At 44.3% G+C, this 15,415-nt stretch overlaps 1 protein-coding gene across 6 annotated transcripts in view; it reads left to right on the top strand.

Moving 5' to 3' along the window:
• The window catches only part of LOC307027416 (uncharacterized protein), a 23,795-nt gene extending 11,144 nt beyond the window's left edge, over positions 1-12,651 (top strand). For 3 of the 6 annotated variants that reach the window (XM_079695658.1, XM_079695657.1, XM_079695656.1), the window contains one exon: positions 1-1,343. This exon is cut by the window's left edge and continues 171 nt beyond it. The gene's annotated coding sequence lies outside the window, so the exon portion shown is untranslated. Of the gene's footprint in view, positions 1,344-12,614 lie in introns of those variants that run through there. The other 3 variants (XM_079695659.1, XM_079695661.1, XM_079695660.1) reach the window with 3 other exon arrangements.
• The last annotated feature ends 2,764 nt before the right edge of the window (positions 12,652-15,415 follow it).

The following is a 15,415-nucleotide window of genomic DNA, read 5'->3' as shown; positions in this document are numbered from 1 at the left end:
CGGCGGACACACACACGGTCGACTGCGGTCAACTCAGCCGTCTCTCGCGTTTGCTTGGTCAAATGAGCAGCTCTTCATCTTTGAGTGGGCGATTTATAGCGCCTTTACGGTAATTGCCGAAAAGTGGCACTAACGCAAGAGAATGCATGTTTTTTTCTGCTACCAACAATACAATTGGTACTTTTGGACTCAGTACTTTTTAGACTACTACCACAAATACAATCAAGTACTTTTATCTTGTACTTTTTGAGTAATACCCTGTCAAACTCCCCTGCAGAGTACAATAATGCATGTTTTCTGCCATCTTTGATGAGAGATAAAATCATTTTTTGCCATAAGTGTGTGTGTGTCGCAGATCAGCCGGTTAACCCTCCCCCCCCTCCCCGCCCACAGATGATTACAAATAAACACTGTTACAGCCGCTGCCTTCCTGGGGCTGTTAAGGCTGTTAAACCTGTTTGTGTGTGTGTGTGTACACATGAGCGGCGCAGTTCCTCCGACGTCCCGCCCTCGCTGCATCCGAAGAGGTGATTGGATGAGACGTCATCCAATCCCCGCCCCTTCCGGCACATCTCCCGGGGGAGGAGTACAAAGGCTGGGAACGGAGATCATTCTGGAGGCTCTGTGTTGGGAGACAGATGCCTCTAGCCTCGTGATACTCTACTCGTGTGTTTATGCTGTTAGCTCCCTTGTAATCCGTAGAATACTTAGCAGAGTGCAAGTAGTGTGTTGTGCCTCTTATATTGTGTAACTTTGCTTTGGATTGTTAGCTTAGAGCCAGGTGACTAGCACCTGTTGGTCAGCTGCTAGTATTTGTGTAACATGTTAGCTTAGAGCCAGGTGATTAGCACCTGTTGACCAGCTGCTAGTATTTGTGTAACATGTTAGCTTAGACCCAGGTGATTAGCACCTGTTGACCAGCTGCTAGTAAGTGTGTAACATGTTAGCTTAGAGCCAGGTGATTAGCACCTGTTGACCAGCTGCTAGTATTTGTGTAACATGTTAGCTTAGAGCCAGGTGACTAGCACCTGTTGGTCAGCTGCTAGTATTTGTGTAACATGTTAGCTTAGACCCAGGTGATTAGCACCTGTTGACCAGCTGCTAGTATTTGTGTAACATGTTAGCTTAGACCCAGGTGATTAGCACCTGTTGACCAGCTGCAGCTGTGTGTGTGCAGCCTTCCTCATTTCCATTCTTACCACTTGTAACTTGAGGTTTTGTTTCTTTGTAACTCTCTTTTGGAGTCCTTTTTTTGTTGATGGTTAGATCATCCGTTTGGTTCATTCTAGGCTGTTTGCCTGTCTTTGTTACCACCTACTGTAATAAAGCCACTTATAATTATACCAATTCCACTCTGGTCGTGTTATTTCCCTTTGGTTCCCCTAGCCCAATAGGGAACGTAACAACACACACATATACATTTACTGTATATCTAAATATATGTGTGTGTTTATCATCATGTATTTGTACATGTTACACACACACACACACAGTCTGATGGTCTCTAACAGTTTCATCACCACTGAAAGAGACAGAGGAGGAGTTATACAAACGTATAAATACTGTATATATTGGTGTGTGTGTGTGTGTGTACCACTTTGCTGTTTTTTTTAAATATACATTAAAATATATTTTTCAATTAAACCATTAAAGCTGATATAAGACTCTGAGTTTATCATGGTCCCTAATGCTCGATATTAATAAAGATAATAATAAAAACAAAAACAAAATGAAAGCGGTTTAATTCCTTCAAACCTTAATAGGCTCACTTTTGATATAAATGTTTTAATGACTCGTATTTGATCATGTTTTACTGCTGGTTTACTGCAGCCCTTCAGTCTGTTGGTGAATCAATCAATCAATCAATCAATCAATCAATCAATCAATGCATTTAATTTAATTTGGACAACCTTCATTTTTATCCCCGTACAACCGGAACACTGTCCAGCCTAAATGTAGTTTAAATATCTATGTTTTAAATCTGCTGACTCATTTTTAGATATCACATTATAAATGAAGGCTTGTTGTCAGCTGTTGCCCATTAGTCACGTGATCTGTTTGTCAGCTGTTACTTGTTCGCGTTGATTACATGCTCCCTATTTAAATGCGAACACTGAGGCGCCACTTCCTTTAGACCGAGCAGCGGGCCGGTGAGCAGGTGAGCCGGTAAGCAGGTGAGCATAAAACAGTGCCATAAAACGTCACTAATTCAAAGCGTTCTACGAGCACGGTTGTTTTTGAGGTGCTGAATGTGATTGTTTGGACGCTTGTTTGTTGTGGAAACCTCGGTTGTTTGGGCATGGGGTTCAACTTGTACTATTAACGCTGGTCTATGTACTCTTTGGAATATCTCGGGCAGACCTTGGACCAGCCCCTAGTTTATGGTGGTCGACAATTCAATTCAAAACCTTTATTTATTCAGGTGAAAACCCATTGAGATCATTGACCTCTTTTTCAATGGTGACGTGCTGCAAGTAGGTTCCAACATGAATACAAACATGACAGAAAAACAAAGAGGACATCATATGGCATATTTACATTGACTACAGTTTCTATAGCTAGTAGCATTTACAGATACCAACAGTTTCCGATTGGATAGCATCTATCCTTGCTTTAAAAACATGTAATGGAACCAAACTGCTCAACTTTCCTTTTGCAGACTGTTCCAAGTTAGCGGAGCTGCGCATCTAAAAGCTGTATTCCCTAAGACAGTCCTAGCAGTTGGCACATTTAATACAACCACAGCATTCGATCTCAGGCAGTAGCCATTTACAATACACTTGGACTTCCTCTATCTGTATACAATCATTAATGCATATCACTAACTCAACCCCCGGGGCATCGCTCCCGCAGTTTTTGTGTCCCTTTGCAGTATCACAGGATGGGTCTGGATCATGAACCGTGACAGAGCCTGTTGCCCTGGTCCATCTCGAAGCCCATCGTAACGTCTTTGGAGTGACAGGGAAACTGTCTGACATCATCATGGATCCTTCATTTTCATGTAAGTCAACTTTGTCATTTGTATTGTCTTTGCAGGAATTGCAGTGTGTTTTTTCTCTGCAAAAAGTTGATGTTTGATTGATTTGAATGCATTGTTTGAAGCATTGAACGTGGTTGTTATGGGGTTGTTTGTGAACGTGGTAGTTTTGGCGGTCGTTTGAGGTGGCGAAGGCGGTTGTGTTTACGGTCGTTTGAGGTGGTGAAGGCGGTTGTGTTTACGGTCGTTTGAGGTGGTGAACGCGTTTTATTTGGCGGTCGTTTGAGATGGTGAACGTGGTGGTGTTGGCGGTCGTTTGAGGTGCTGAACGCGGTAGTGTTGGCGTTGTAGCATCCTGGCTTATTTTTAGTGCACTCAGGGGCAAAAGTGAGGGTACTTTTCTGTGTGTCCATTTGGGAACCCGCGTCTCCGATTTAAAGTCTTAGGATTGTACATTCTGAAAATTCAAGTCCCTAATGCTGAGTTAGTGATACACATTAATGAATGTATACATAGAGAGGAAGCCTAAGCCTATAGGAGCATAAACTAGAGGCTGGTCCAACGTCAGCCCGAGAATAAAGCTGCAAGGGGACGGACCAGCACGGTGCACGGTGTTCAACTTGTATTAACAGAGGTTTCTAAATCAAATCGGTGCCAAAACTGCCTTCACCACCTCAGACCGCCAAAACAACCACGTTCACCACCTGAGACCGCCAAAACCACCGCGTTCACCACCTCAAACGACCGCTGAGGTGGTCAACGTGGTGATTTTGGTGATCTGAGGTGGTGAAGGCAGTTTTGGCGCTGGTTTGATGTGGAATCCTCTGTTAGTGCACAGTGTTCAACTTGTATTAACGCTGGTCTCTGTCCTCTTTGCAGCTTTAGCTCGGGCTGACCTTGGACCAGTCCCTTGTTTATGCTCTTGTAGGCTTGGACCTCCTCTCTATGTATACATTCATTAATGCATATCACTTACTCCCCGTTAGGGACTTTAATTTTCCAAATGTACAATCTTAGGACTTTACATTGGAGACACGGGTGACCAAATGGACAGACAGAAAGTTACCTTTACTTTTGCCCCTGAGGGCACTCCAAATAAGCCAGGGTGGTCTACACTTAGACTTCCTCTATACATTCATTAATACATATCACTAACTCAACCCCCGGGGCATCGCTCCCCGGATTTTTTGTGTCCCTTCTCTTGCAGGTTTGCAGTATTACAGGATGGGTTTGGATCATGAACCGTGACAGAGCCTGTTGCCCTGGTCCATCTCGAAGCCCATCGTAACGTCTTTGGAGTGACAGGGAAACTGTCTGACATCATCATGGATCCTTCATTTTCATGTAAGTCAACTTTGTCATTTGTATTGTCTTTGCAGGAATTGCAGTGTGTTTTTTCTCTGCAAAACTTGATGTTTGATTGATTTGAACGCATTGTTTGAAGCATTGAACGTGGTTGTTATGGGGTTGTTTGTGAACGTGGTAGTTTTGGCGGTCGTTTGAGGTGGTGAAGGCGGTTGTGTTTACGGTCGTTTGAGATGGTGAACGCGTTTTCTTTGGCGGTCGTATTAGGTGGTGAACGTGGTGGTGTTGGCGGTCGTTTGAGGTGCTGAACGCGTTTTATTTGGCGGTCGTTTGAGGTGCTGAACGCGGTAGTGTTGGCGGTGTAGCATCCTGGCTTATTTTTAGTGCACTCAGGGGCAAAAGTGAGGGTACTTTTCTGTCTGTGCATTTGGGAACCCGCGTCTCCGATGTAAAGTCCTAGGATTGTACATTTGGAAGATTCAAGTCCCTAATGCTGAGTTAGTGATACACATTAATGAATGTATACATAGAGAGGAAGCCTAAGCCTATAGGAGCATAAACTAGAGGCTGGTCCAACGTCAGCCCGAGCTAAAGCTGCAAGGGGACGGACCAGCACGGTGCACGGTGTTCAACTTGTATTAACAGAGGTTTCTACATCAAATCGGCGCCAAAACTGCCTTCACCACCTCAGACCGCCAAAACAACCACGTTCACCACCTGAGACCGCCAAAACCACCGCGTTCACCACCTCAAACGACCGCTGAGGTGGTCAACGTGGTGATTTTGGTGGTCTGAGGTGGTGAAGGCAGTTTTGGCGCTGGTTTGATGTGGAATCCTCTGTTAGTGCACAGTGTTCAACTTGTATTAACGCTGGTCTCTGTCCTCTTTGCAGCTTTAGCTCGGGCTGACCTTGGACCAGTCCCTTGTTTATGCTCTTGTAGGCTTGGACTTCCTCTCTATGTATACATTCATTAATGCATATCACTAACTCCCCGTTAGGGAGTTTAATTTTCCAAATGTACAATCTTAGGACTTTACATTGGAGACACGGGTGACCAAATGGACAGACAGAAAGTTACCTTTACTTTTGCCCCTGAGGGCACTCCAAATAAGCCAGGGTGGTCTACACTTAGACTTCCTCTATACATTCATTAATACATATCACTAACTCAACCCCCGGGGCATCGCTCCCCGGAGTTTTTGTGTCCCTTCTCTTGCAGGTTTGCAGTATTACAGGATGGGTTTGGATCATGAACCGTGACAGAGCCTGTTGCCCTGGTCCATCTTGAAGCCCATCGTAACGTCTTTGGAGTGACAGGGAAACTGTCTGACATCATCATGGATCCTTCATTTTCATGTAAGTCAACTTTGTCATTTGTATTGTCTTTGCAGGAATTGCAGTGTGTTTTTTCTCTGCAAAAACCTGATGTTTGATTGATTTGAACGCATTGTTTGAAGCATTGAACGTGGTTGTTATGGGGTTGTTTGTGAACGTGGTAGTTTTGGTGGTCGTTTGAGCTGGTGAAGGCGGTTGTGTTTACGGTCGTTTGAGATGGTGAACGCGTTTTCTTTGGCGGTCGTATTAGTTGGTGAACGTGGTGGTCTTGGCGGTCGTTTGAGGTGCTGAACGCATTTTATTTGGCGGTCGTTTGAGGTGCTGAACGTGGTAGTGTTGGCGGTGTAGCATCCTGGCTTATTTTTAGTGCACTCAGGGGCAAAAGTGAGGGTACTTTTCTGTCTGTGCATTTGGGAACCATTTGGGAACCCGCGTCTCCGATGTAAAGTCCTAGGATTGTACATTTGGAAGATTCAAGTCCCTAATGCTGAGTTAGTGATACACATTAATGAATGTATACATAGAGAGGAAGCCTAAGCCTATAGGAGCATAAACTAGAGGCTGGTCCAACGTCAGCCCGAGCAAAAGCTGCAAGGGGACGGACCAGCACGGTGCACGGTGTTCAACTTGTATTAACAGAGGTTTCTACATCAAATCGGCGCCAAAACTGCCTTCACCACCTCAGACCGCCAAAACAACCACGTTCACCACCTGAGACCGCCAAAACCACCGCGTTCACCACCTCAAACGACCGCTGAGGTGGTCAACGTGGTGATTTTGGTGGTCTGAGGTGGTGAAGGCAGTTTTGGCGCTGGTTTGATGTGGAATCCTCTGTTAGTGCACAGTGTTCAACTTGTATTAACGCTGGTCTCTGTCCTTTTTGCAGCTTCAGCTCGGGCTGACCTTGGACTAGTCCCTTGTTTATGCTCTTGTAGGCTTGGACTTCCTCTCTATGTATACATTCATTAATGCATATCACTAACTCCCCGTTAGGGAGTTTAATTTTCCAAATGTACAATCTTAGGACTTTACATTGGAGACACGGGTGACCAAATGGACAGACAGAAAGTTACCTTTACTTTTGCCCCTGAGGGCACTCCAAACAAGCCAGGTTGGTCTACACTTAGACTTCCTCTATACATTCATTAATACATATCACTAACTCAACCCCCGGGGCATCGCTCCCCGGAGTTTTTGTGTCCCTTCTCTTGCAGGTTTGCAGTATTACAGGATGGGTTTGGATCATGAACCGTGACAGAGCCTGTTGCCCTGGTCCATCTTGAAGCCCATCGTAACGTCTTTGGAGTGACAGGGAAACTGTCTGACATCATCATGGATCCTTCATTTTCATGTAAGTCAACTTTGTCATTTGTATTGTCTTTGCAGGAATTGCAGTGTGTTTTTTCTCTGCAAAAACCTGATGTTTGATTGATTTGAACGCATTGTTTGAAGCATTGAACGTGGTTGTTATGGGGTTGTTTGTGAACGTGGTAGTTTTGGTGGTCGTTTGAGCTGGTGAAGGCGGTTGTGTTTACGGTCGTTTGAGATGGTGAACGCGTTTTCTTTGGCGGTCGTATTAGTTGGTGAACGTGGTGGTCTTGGCGGTCGTTTGAGGTGCTGAACGCATTTTATTTGGCGGTCGTTTGAGGTGCTGAACGTGGTAGTGTTGGCGGTGTAGCATCCTGGCTTATTTTTAGTGCACTCAGGGGCAAAAGTGAGGGTACTTTTCTGTCTGTGCATTTGGGAACCATTTGGGAACCCGCGTCTCCGATGTAAAGTCCTAGGATTGTACATTTGGAAGATTCAAGTCCCTAATGCTGAGTTAGTGATACACATTAATGAATGTATACATAGAGAGGAAGCCTAAGCCTATAGGAGCATAAACTAGAGGCTGGTCCAACGTCAGCCCGAGCTAAAGCTGCAAGGGGACGGACCAGCACGGTGCACGGTGTTCAACTTGTATTAACAGAGGTTTCTACATCAAATCGGCGCCAAAACTGCCTTCACCACCTCAGACCGCCAAAACAACCACGTTCACCACCTGAGACCGCCAAAACCACCGCGTTCACCACCTCAAACGACCGCTGAGGTGGTCAACGTGGTGATTTTGGTGGTCTGAGGTGGTGAAGGCAGTTTTGGCGCTGGTTTGATGTGGAATCCTCTGTTAGTGCACAGTGTTCAACTTGTATTAACGCTGGTCTCTGTCCTCTTTGCAGCTTTAGCTCGGGCTGACCTTGGACCAGTCCCTTGTTTATGCTCTTGTAGGCTTGGACTTCCTCTCTATGTATACATTCATTAATGCATATCACTAACTCCCCGTTAGGGAGTTTAATTTTCCAAATGTACAATCTTAGGACTTTACATTGGAGACACGGGTGACCAAATGGACAGACAGAAAGTTACCTTTACTTTTGCCCCTGAGGGCACTCCAAATAAGCCAGGGTGGTCTACACTTAGACTTCCTCTATACATTCATTAATACATATCACTAACTCAACCCCCGGGGCATCGCTCCCCGGATTTTTTGTGTCCCTTCTCTTGCAGGTTTGCAGTATTACAGGATGGGTTTGGATCATGAACCGTGACAGAGCCTGTTGCCCTGGTCCATCTCGAAGCCCATCGTAACGTCTTTGGAGTGACAGGGAAACTGTCTGACATCATCATGGATCCTTCATTTTCATGTAAGTCAACTTTGTCATTTGTATTGTCTTTGCAGGAATTGTAGTGTGTTTTTTCTCTGCAAAAACTTGATGTTTGATTGATTTGAACGCATTGTTTGAAGCATTGAACGTGGTTGTTATGGGGCTGTTTGTGAACGTGGTAGTTTTGGCGGTCGTTTGAGCTGGTGAAGGCGGTTGTGTTTACGGTCGTTTGAGATGGTGAACGCGGTTTCTTTGGCGGTCGTTTGAGGTGCTGAACGCGTTTTATTTGGCGGTCGTTTGAGGTGCTGAACGCGGTAGTGTTGGCGGTGTAGCATCCTGGCTTATTTTTAGTGCACTCAGGGGCAAAAGTGAGGGTACTTTTCTGTCTGTCCATTTGGGAACCATTTGGGAACCCGCGTCTCCGATGTAAAGTCCTAGGATTGTACATTTGGAAGATTCAAGTCCCTAATGCTGAGTTAGTGATACACATTAATGAATGTATACATAGAGAGGAAGCCTAAGCCTATAGGAGCATAAACTAGAGGCTGGTCCAACGTCAGCCCGAGCTAAAGCTGCAAGGGGACGGACCAGCACGGTGCACGGTGTTCAACTTGTATTAACAGAGGTTTCTACATCAAATCGGCGCCAAAACTGCCTTCACCACCTCAGACCGCCAAAACAACCACGTTCACCACCTGAGACCGCCAAAACCACCGCGTTCACCACCTCAAACGACCGCTGAGGTGGTCAACGTGGTGATTTTGGTGGTCTGAGGTGGTGAAGGCAGTTTTGGCGCTGGTTTGATGTGGAATCCTCTGTTAGTGCACAGTGTTCAACTTGTATTAACGCTGGTCTCTGTCCTCTTTGCAGCTTTAGCTCGGGCTGACCTTGGACCAGTCCCTTGTTTATGCTCTTATAGGCTTGGACTTCCTCTCTATGTATACATTCATTAATGCATATCACTAACTCCCCGTTAGGGAGTTTAATTTTCCAAATGTACAATCTTAGGACTTTACATTGGAGACACGGGTGACCAAATGGACAGACAGAAAGTTACCTTTACTTTTGCCCCTGAGGGCACTCCAAACAAGCCAGGGTGGTCTACACTTAGACTTCCTCTATACATTCATTAATACATATCACTAACTCAACCCCCGGGGCATCGCTCCCCGGAGTTTTTGTGTCCCTTCTCTTGCAGGTTTGCAGTATTACAGGATGGGTTTGGTTCATGAACCGTGACAGAGCCTGTTGCCCTGGTCCATCTCGAAGCCCATCGTAACGTCTTTGGAGTGACAGGGAAACTGTCTGACATCATCATGGATCCTTCATTTTCATGTAAGTCAACTTTGTCATTTGTATTGTCTTTGCTGGAATTGCAGTGTGTTTTTTCTCTGCAAAAACTTGATGTTTGATTGATTTGAACGCATTGTTTGAAGCATTGAACGTGGTTGTTATGGGGTTGTTTGTGAACGTGGTAGTTTTGGTGGTCGTTTGAGCTGGTGAAGGCGGTTGTGTTTACGGTCGTTTGAGATGGTGAACGCGTTTTCTTTGGCGGTCGTATTAGGTGGTGAACGTGGTGGTGTTGGCGGTCGTTTGAGGTGCTGAACGCGTTTTATTTGGCGGTCGTTTGAGGTGCTGAACGCGGTAGTGTTGGCGGTGTAGCATCCTGGCTTATTTTTAGTGCACTCAGGGGCAAAAGTGAGGGTACTTTTCTGTCTGTCCATTTGGGAACCCGCGTCTCCGATGTAAAGTCCTAGGATTGTACATTTGGAAGATTCAAGTCCCTAATGCTGAGTTAGTGATACACATTAATGAATGTATACATAGAGAGGAAGCCTAAGCCTATAGGAGCATAAACTAGAGGCTTGTCCAACGTCAGCCCGAGCTAAAGCTGCAAGGGGACGGACCAGCACGGTGCACGGTGTTCAACTTGTATTAACAGAGGTTTCTACATCAAATCGGCGCCAAAACTGCCTTCACCACCTCAGACCGCCAAAACAACCATGTTCACCACCTGAGACCGCCAAAACCACCGCGTTCACCACCTCAAACGGCCGCTGAGGTGGTCAACGTGGTGATTTTGGTGGTCTGAGGTGGTGAAGGCAGTTTTGGCGCTGGTTTGATGTGGAATCCTCTGTTAGTGCACAGTGTTCAACTTGTATTAACGCTGGTCTCTGTCCTCTTTGCAGCTTTAGCTCGGGCTGACCTTGGACCAGTCCCTTGTTTATGCTCTTATAGGCTTGGACTTCCTCTCTATGTATACATTCATTAATGCATATCACTTACTCCCCGTTAGGGAGTTTAATTTTCCAAATGTACAATCTTAGGACTTTACATTGGAGACACGGGTGACCAAATGGACAGACAGAAAGTTACTTTTACCCCTGAGGGCACTCCAAATAAGCCAGGGTGGTCTACACTTAGACTTCCTCTCTATACATTCATTAATACATATCACTAATTCAACCCCCGGGGCATCGCTCCCCGGAGTTTTTGTGTCCCCTCTCTTGCAGGTTTGCAGTATTACAGGATTGTTCTGTATCATGAACAGTGACTAGGCCTGTTGCGGTGGTCCTGCTCGAAGCCCATCAAGACCCAGAGATACTTGAACTCCTTCACTTGGGGTAAGGACTCATTCCTTACTTTTAGTGGACAGTCCATCGGTTTCCTGCTTAGAATTCAATTATACCTAATTAATTTTTGAAAGAAAAAAATATTACAAACAAACATCAATGTACACAATAAGGGTTAGGTTTTTGTAAGGGCCACCGGATCTCCCCATGTCGCCCGACGACTTCATGGTTATACAGAGATCCAAGGAAAGGCACGCGCACTACGAGGACGTGTCGGCTCATGCCCTAGCTTAGCATCATGACTGGGTCATAGGTGTGTAAAGTGTAGTAGACAGAGTAATTAAGCTTGAAGAACAGACACAAGGAAGGGTAGAGGGTGGTTACCCAACGAATGCCTTCCCCTTGCCGCTTTGGCGGTGTCTGCTTATGGCCCATTTCCTTACGTTTAACCTCGCCCAGAGCAGGGTCGAACAATAGGTCAGGAGGAAAAAGTGGGGAGGGGGGATGTGGTTTAGGTTTAGGCAAAGAGCCAAAGTGGTTGGGATTAGTGGTCAAACTGAGGGGAAGATAGTCTATGAATAATGTTGATTTTAGGATTAGGCATATAGACCCGACTGGTTAAGTTTAGAGCTGGGACTAAGGGTAAGAGTGTACCTTAAGTAAATTTAAATTGTTGGAGTTGAGAGTAAAATAACCCTTTATGGAGAAGTAATTTAGGATTAGGCAAAAGGCCAGAGTGGTTAAGTTTAGAGCTGGGACTAAGGGTAAGAGTGTACCTTAAGTTAATTTAAATTGTTGGAGTTGAGAGTAAAATAACCTTTTATGGAGAAGTAATTTAGGATTAGGCAAAAGGCCAGAGTGGTGCATATACCTCTCCCGGGTTAGGGTTAGGGTTAGGGTTAGGGTTAGGGGTTAGGGTTAGGGTTAGGGTTGGGGTTAGGGGTTAGGGGTTGGGGTTAGGGGTTAGGGTTAGGGTTAGGGTTAGGGTTAGGGGTTTAGGGTTAGGGTTAGGGTTAGGTTTTTGTAAGGACCACCGGATCCCCCCATGTCGCCCGACGACTTCATGGTTATACAGGGATCCAAGGAGAGGCACGCGCGCTAGAGACGTGTCGGCTCATGCCCTAGCTTAGCATCATGACTGAGTCATAGGTGTGTAAAGTGTAGTAGACAGAGTAATTAAAGCTTGAAGAACAGACACAAGGAAGGGTAGAGGGTGGTTACCCAACGAATGCCTTCCCCTTGCCGCTTTGGCGGTGTCTGCTTATGGCCCATTTCCTTACGTTTAACCTCGCCCAGAGCAGGGTCGAACAATAGGTCAGGAGGAAAAAGTGGGGAGGGGGGATGTGGTTTAGGTTTAGGCAAAGAGCCAAAGTGGTTGGGATTAGTGGTCAAACTGAGGGGAAGATAGTCTATGAATAATATTGATTTTAGGATTAGGCAAAAGGCCAGAGTGGTTAAGTTTAGAGCTGGGACTAAGGGTAAGAGTGTACCTTAAGTTAATTTAAATTGTTGGAGTTGAGAGTAAAATAACCTTTTATGGAGAAGTAATTTAGGATTAGGCAAAAGGCCAGAGTGGTGCATATACCTCTCCTGTCAGCCAGTCCTCCATTTGTGGTCTCCTGTCTCCATCTAGTGGCGGCAGCTGGTAGTGCAAGTGCACCTCTTTTTCACTTGGGAGAAGAGGTTATGGTGACAGATAGTCAGTAGTTGTTTGTTCTCAAAAAAAGAGGTTTTTTGGGGAACAAACTAGTCCTTTATACTTGTTTTGAACACATCCTCAGTGATGGACCCAGAGATCATCGAGTGTTTCGGCCATTATCACCAGACACTCTCAAACCAGGGTGGCCCCAGCCGGGGATGATCAAGTCCCCGGTGTTGTGTTATTTTCTAAACGGTCCCAACTTGGGGAAAAGGACAGGTAGGTAGGTCAGGTCAGTGAGCTTTGAGGTGGGTACACATAGAGCGAGAGAGAGAGAGAGAGAGAGAGAGAGAGAGAGAGAGAGAGAGAGACACACAGACACCAATAGTTAAAACAGGACCTGTCAACAATGGGGGAAACCGGATTAAATCAATTATGAACAGCCATGGGGTGCTGTCTAATCAAAGGCAAATCCACCTCCCTTTATCCACCTGAGAGGCCTGAACTTAACTTTAAATCTAATTGAAATAGCTAACACAGAGGGACACACAGACACAAATAGCCAAAACAGGACCTGTCAAAAATGGAGGAAACCGGATTAAATCAATTATGAACAGCCATGGGGTGCTGTCTAATCAAAGATAAATCCACCCTCCTTATATCCACCTGAGAGGCCTGAATTAAACTTTAAATCTAATTGAAAAAGCTCAAATATACACAAACACACCCACACACTCACAGCCCAATAGTGTTAAAATTTAAATCTAATTGAAAATAGAATGGTTCTCATTGCCAGAGAGAATTAGTAAAGATGATTAGAGTCAGCCATCTTGTGAAGTGTATATGGAAATTATTTATTTATGTAAGTATTTAAAATTTATTTTTACACAAATGGACCCTGATATCTGGTCTCTAACATGTTAATAATCACACGTACTCACTCTCGATGTTGAAAGACCAGTATTTCATATGGATGTCAGAGGATTTTAGTAGAATCTTAACACACATGCTCTCTCAGCCGCCGCCACATGTAATTACTAGCCCGGAAGTGGTATTGCCGCCCACCGGAAGTGACGTTAGATCCGGCGGAATTAAAGGTAACATGACCCTTAGCACTCATAGTGGTTACTCCATGAACTGCAAGGCAATAATAATATTGCCGCCAACCGGAAGTGACGTTAGATCCGGCGGAATTGAAGGTAACATGACCCTTAGCACTCATAGTGGTTACTCCATGAACTGCAAGTCAATTATAATATACAGTGTATTATAATAAAAAATCCTTATAAATCCGTTCAGACTTATATTAAAAATATTTTTTATATATCTATATTATTTTATTTTTAAACTCATTGTACCCAAAATGTATTTATCTATTTAAGAGTAAAGTTAGAGTGGTATATATTAAATTAAATCCAGATATCATTTCTATTGTGTTCTCAACCCCTTTCCTATTTTAAGAGTGAATATAAGCGGATGTTTAAACGCCTTCACTCAGTAGAATTGGTCAGTTGACCTCTTCTACTCTCAGTCTAACCACAAAGTTTCGCGGTCCGACTAAGGGCAAAGTTAAAAAGGTACACTCATAAGTAATTAAGGTATAATCTAAAGATAATACTGTGCCTTATTATTTTGTCCTATTTGGTCAGAAATCATTCCCATCCTTCGGTTAGGGTTAGGGTTAGGGTTAGATATATGACCCCAAATGGTTAAGATTAGGGTTCAGATTGAAGGGTAGGATTATAAATTAGGGTTAGGTTTAGACATCTGACCCCAAATGGTTAAGATTAGGGTTCAGATTATAGGGTAAGAATATAAATTAGGGTTAGGGTTAGACATATGACCCTAAATGGTTAAGATTAGGGTTCAGATTAAAGGGTAAGATTGTAAATTAGGGTTAGGGTTAGACATCTGACCCCAAATGGTTAAGATTAGGGTTCAGGTTATAGGGTAAGATTATAAATTAGGGTTAGGGTTAGACATATGACCCCAAATGGTTAAGATTAGGGTTCAGATTAAAGGGTAGGATTGTAAATTAGGGTTAGGGTTAGACATATGACCCCAAATGGTTAAGATTAGGGTTCAGATTAACGAGTAAGATTATAAATTAGGGTTAAGGTTAGACATCTGTTCCCAAATGGTTAAGATTAGGGTTCAGATTGAAGGGTAAGATTATAAATTAGGGTTAGGTTTAGACATATGACCCCAAATGGTTAAGATTAGGGTTCAGATGAAAGGGTAAGATTATAAATTAGGGTTAGGGTTAGACATCTGACCCCAAATGGTTAAGATTAGGGTTCAGATTGAAGGGTAAGATTGTAAACTAGGGTTAGGTTTAGACATATGACCCCAAATGGTTAAGATTAGGGTTCAGATTGAAGGGTAGGATTATAAATTAGGGTTAGGTTTAGACATATGACCCCAAATGGTTAAGATTAGGGTTCAGATGAAAGGGTAAGATTATAAATTAGGGTTAGGGTTAGACATCTGACCCCAAATGGTTAATATTAGGGTTCAGATTGAAGGGTAAGATTATAAATTAGGGTTAGGTTTAGTGTATAAGGGCTCCACGATAATAGACCACTAATCACTAAATCCAATGGAAACCAATTGATTGATCTGTGGTGGGAAAGAAAACGAGCGACTCAGCCAATCATACTTAGTTTCGGAGCACGTCCCCCGTTTCTCCAGGTTCTGGCTATCAATCATTTTTGTCTGTTTTTCAACAGGTCCTTAGATCTCACCATGTCGCCCGACGACTTCATGGCTATATAGAGATCCAAGTAAAGGCACGCGCGCTAGAGACGTGTCGGCTCATGCCCTAGCTTAGCATCATGACTGGGTCATAAGTGTGTCAAGTGTAGTAGACAGAGTAATTAAGCTTGAAGAACAGACACAGGGAGGGGTAGAGGGTGGTTACCAACGAATGCCCTCCCCTTGCCG

Source organism: Notothenia rossii (genome assembly GCF_949606895.1).
Source record: "Notothenia rossii genome assembly, contig: scaffold_184, whole genome shotgun sequence".
NCBI classification, from domain to species: Eukaryota; Metazoa; Chordata; class Actinopteri; order Perciformes; family Nototheniidae; genus Notothenia; species Notothenia rossii.
This window is presented reverse-complemented; position numbering and strand designations above follow the sequence as displayed.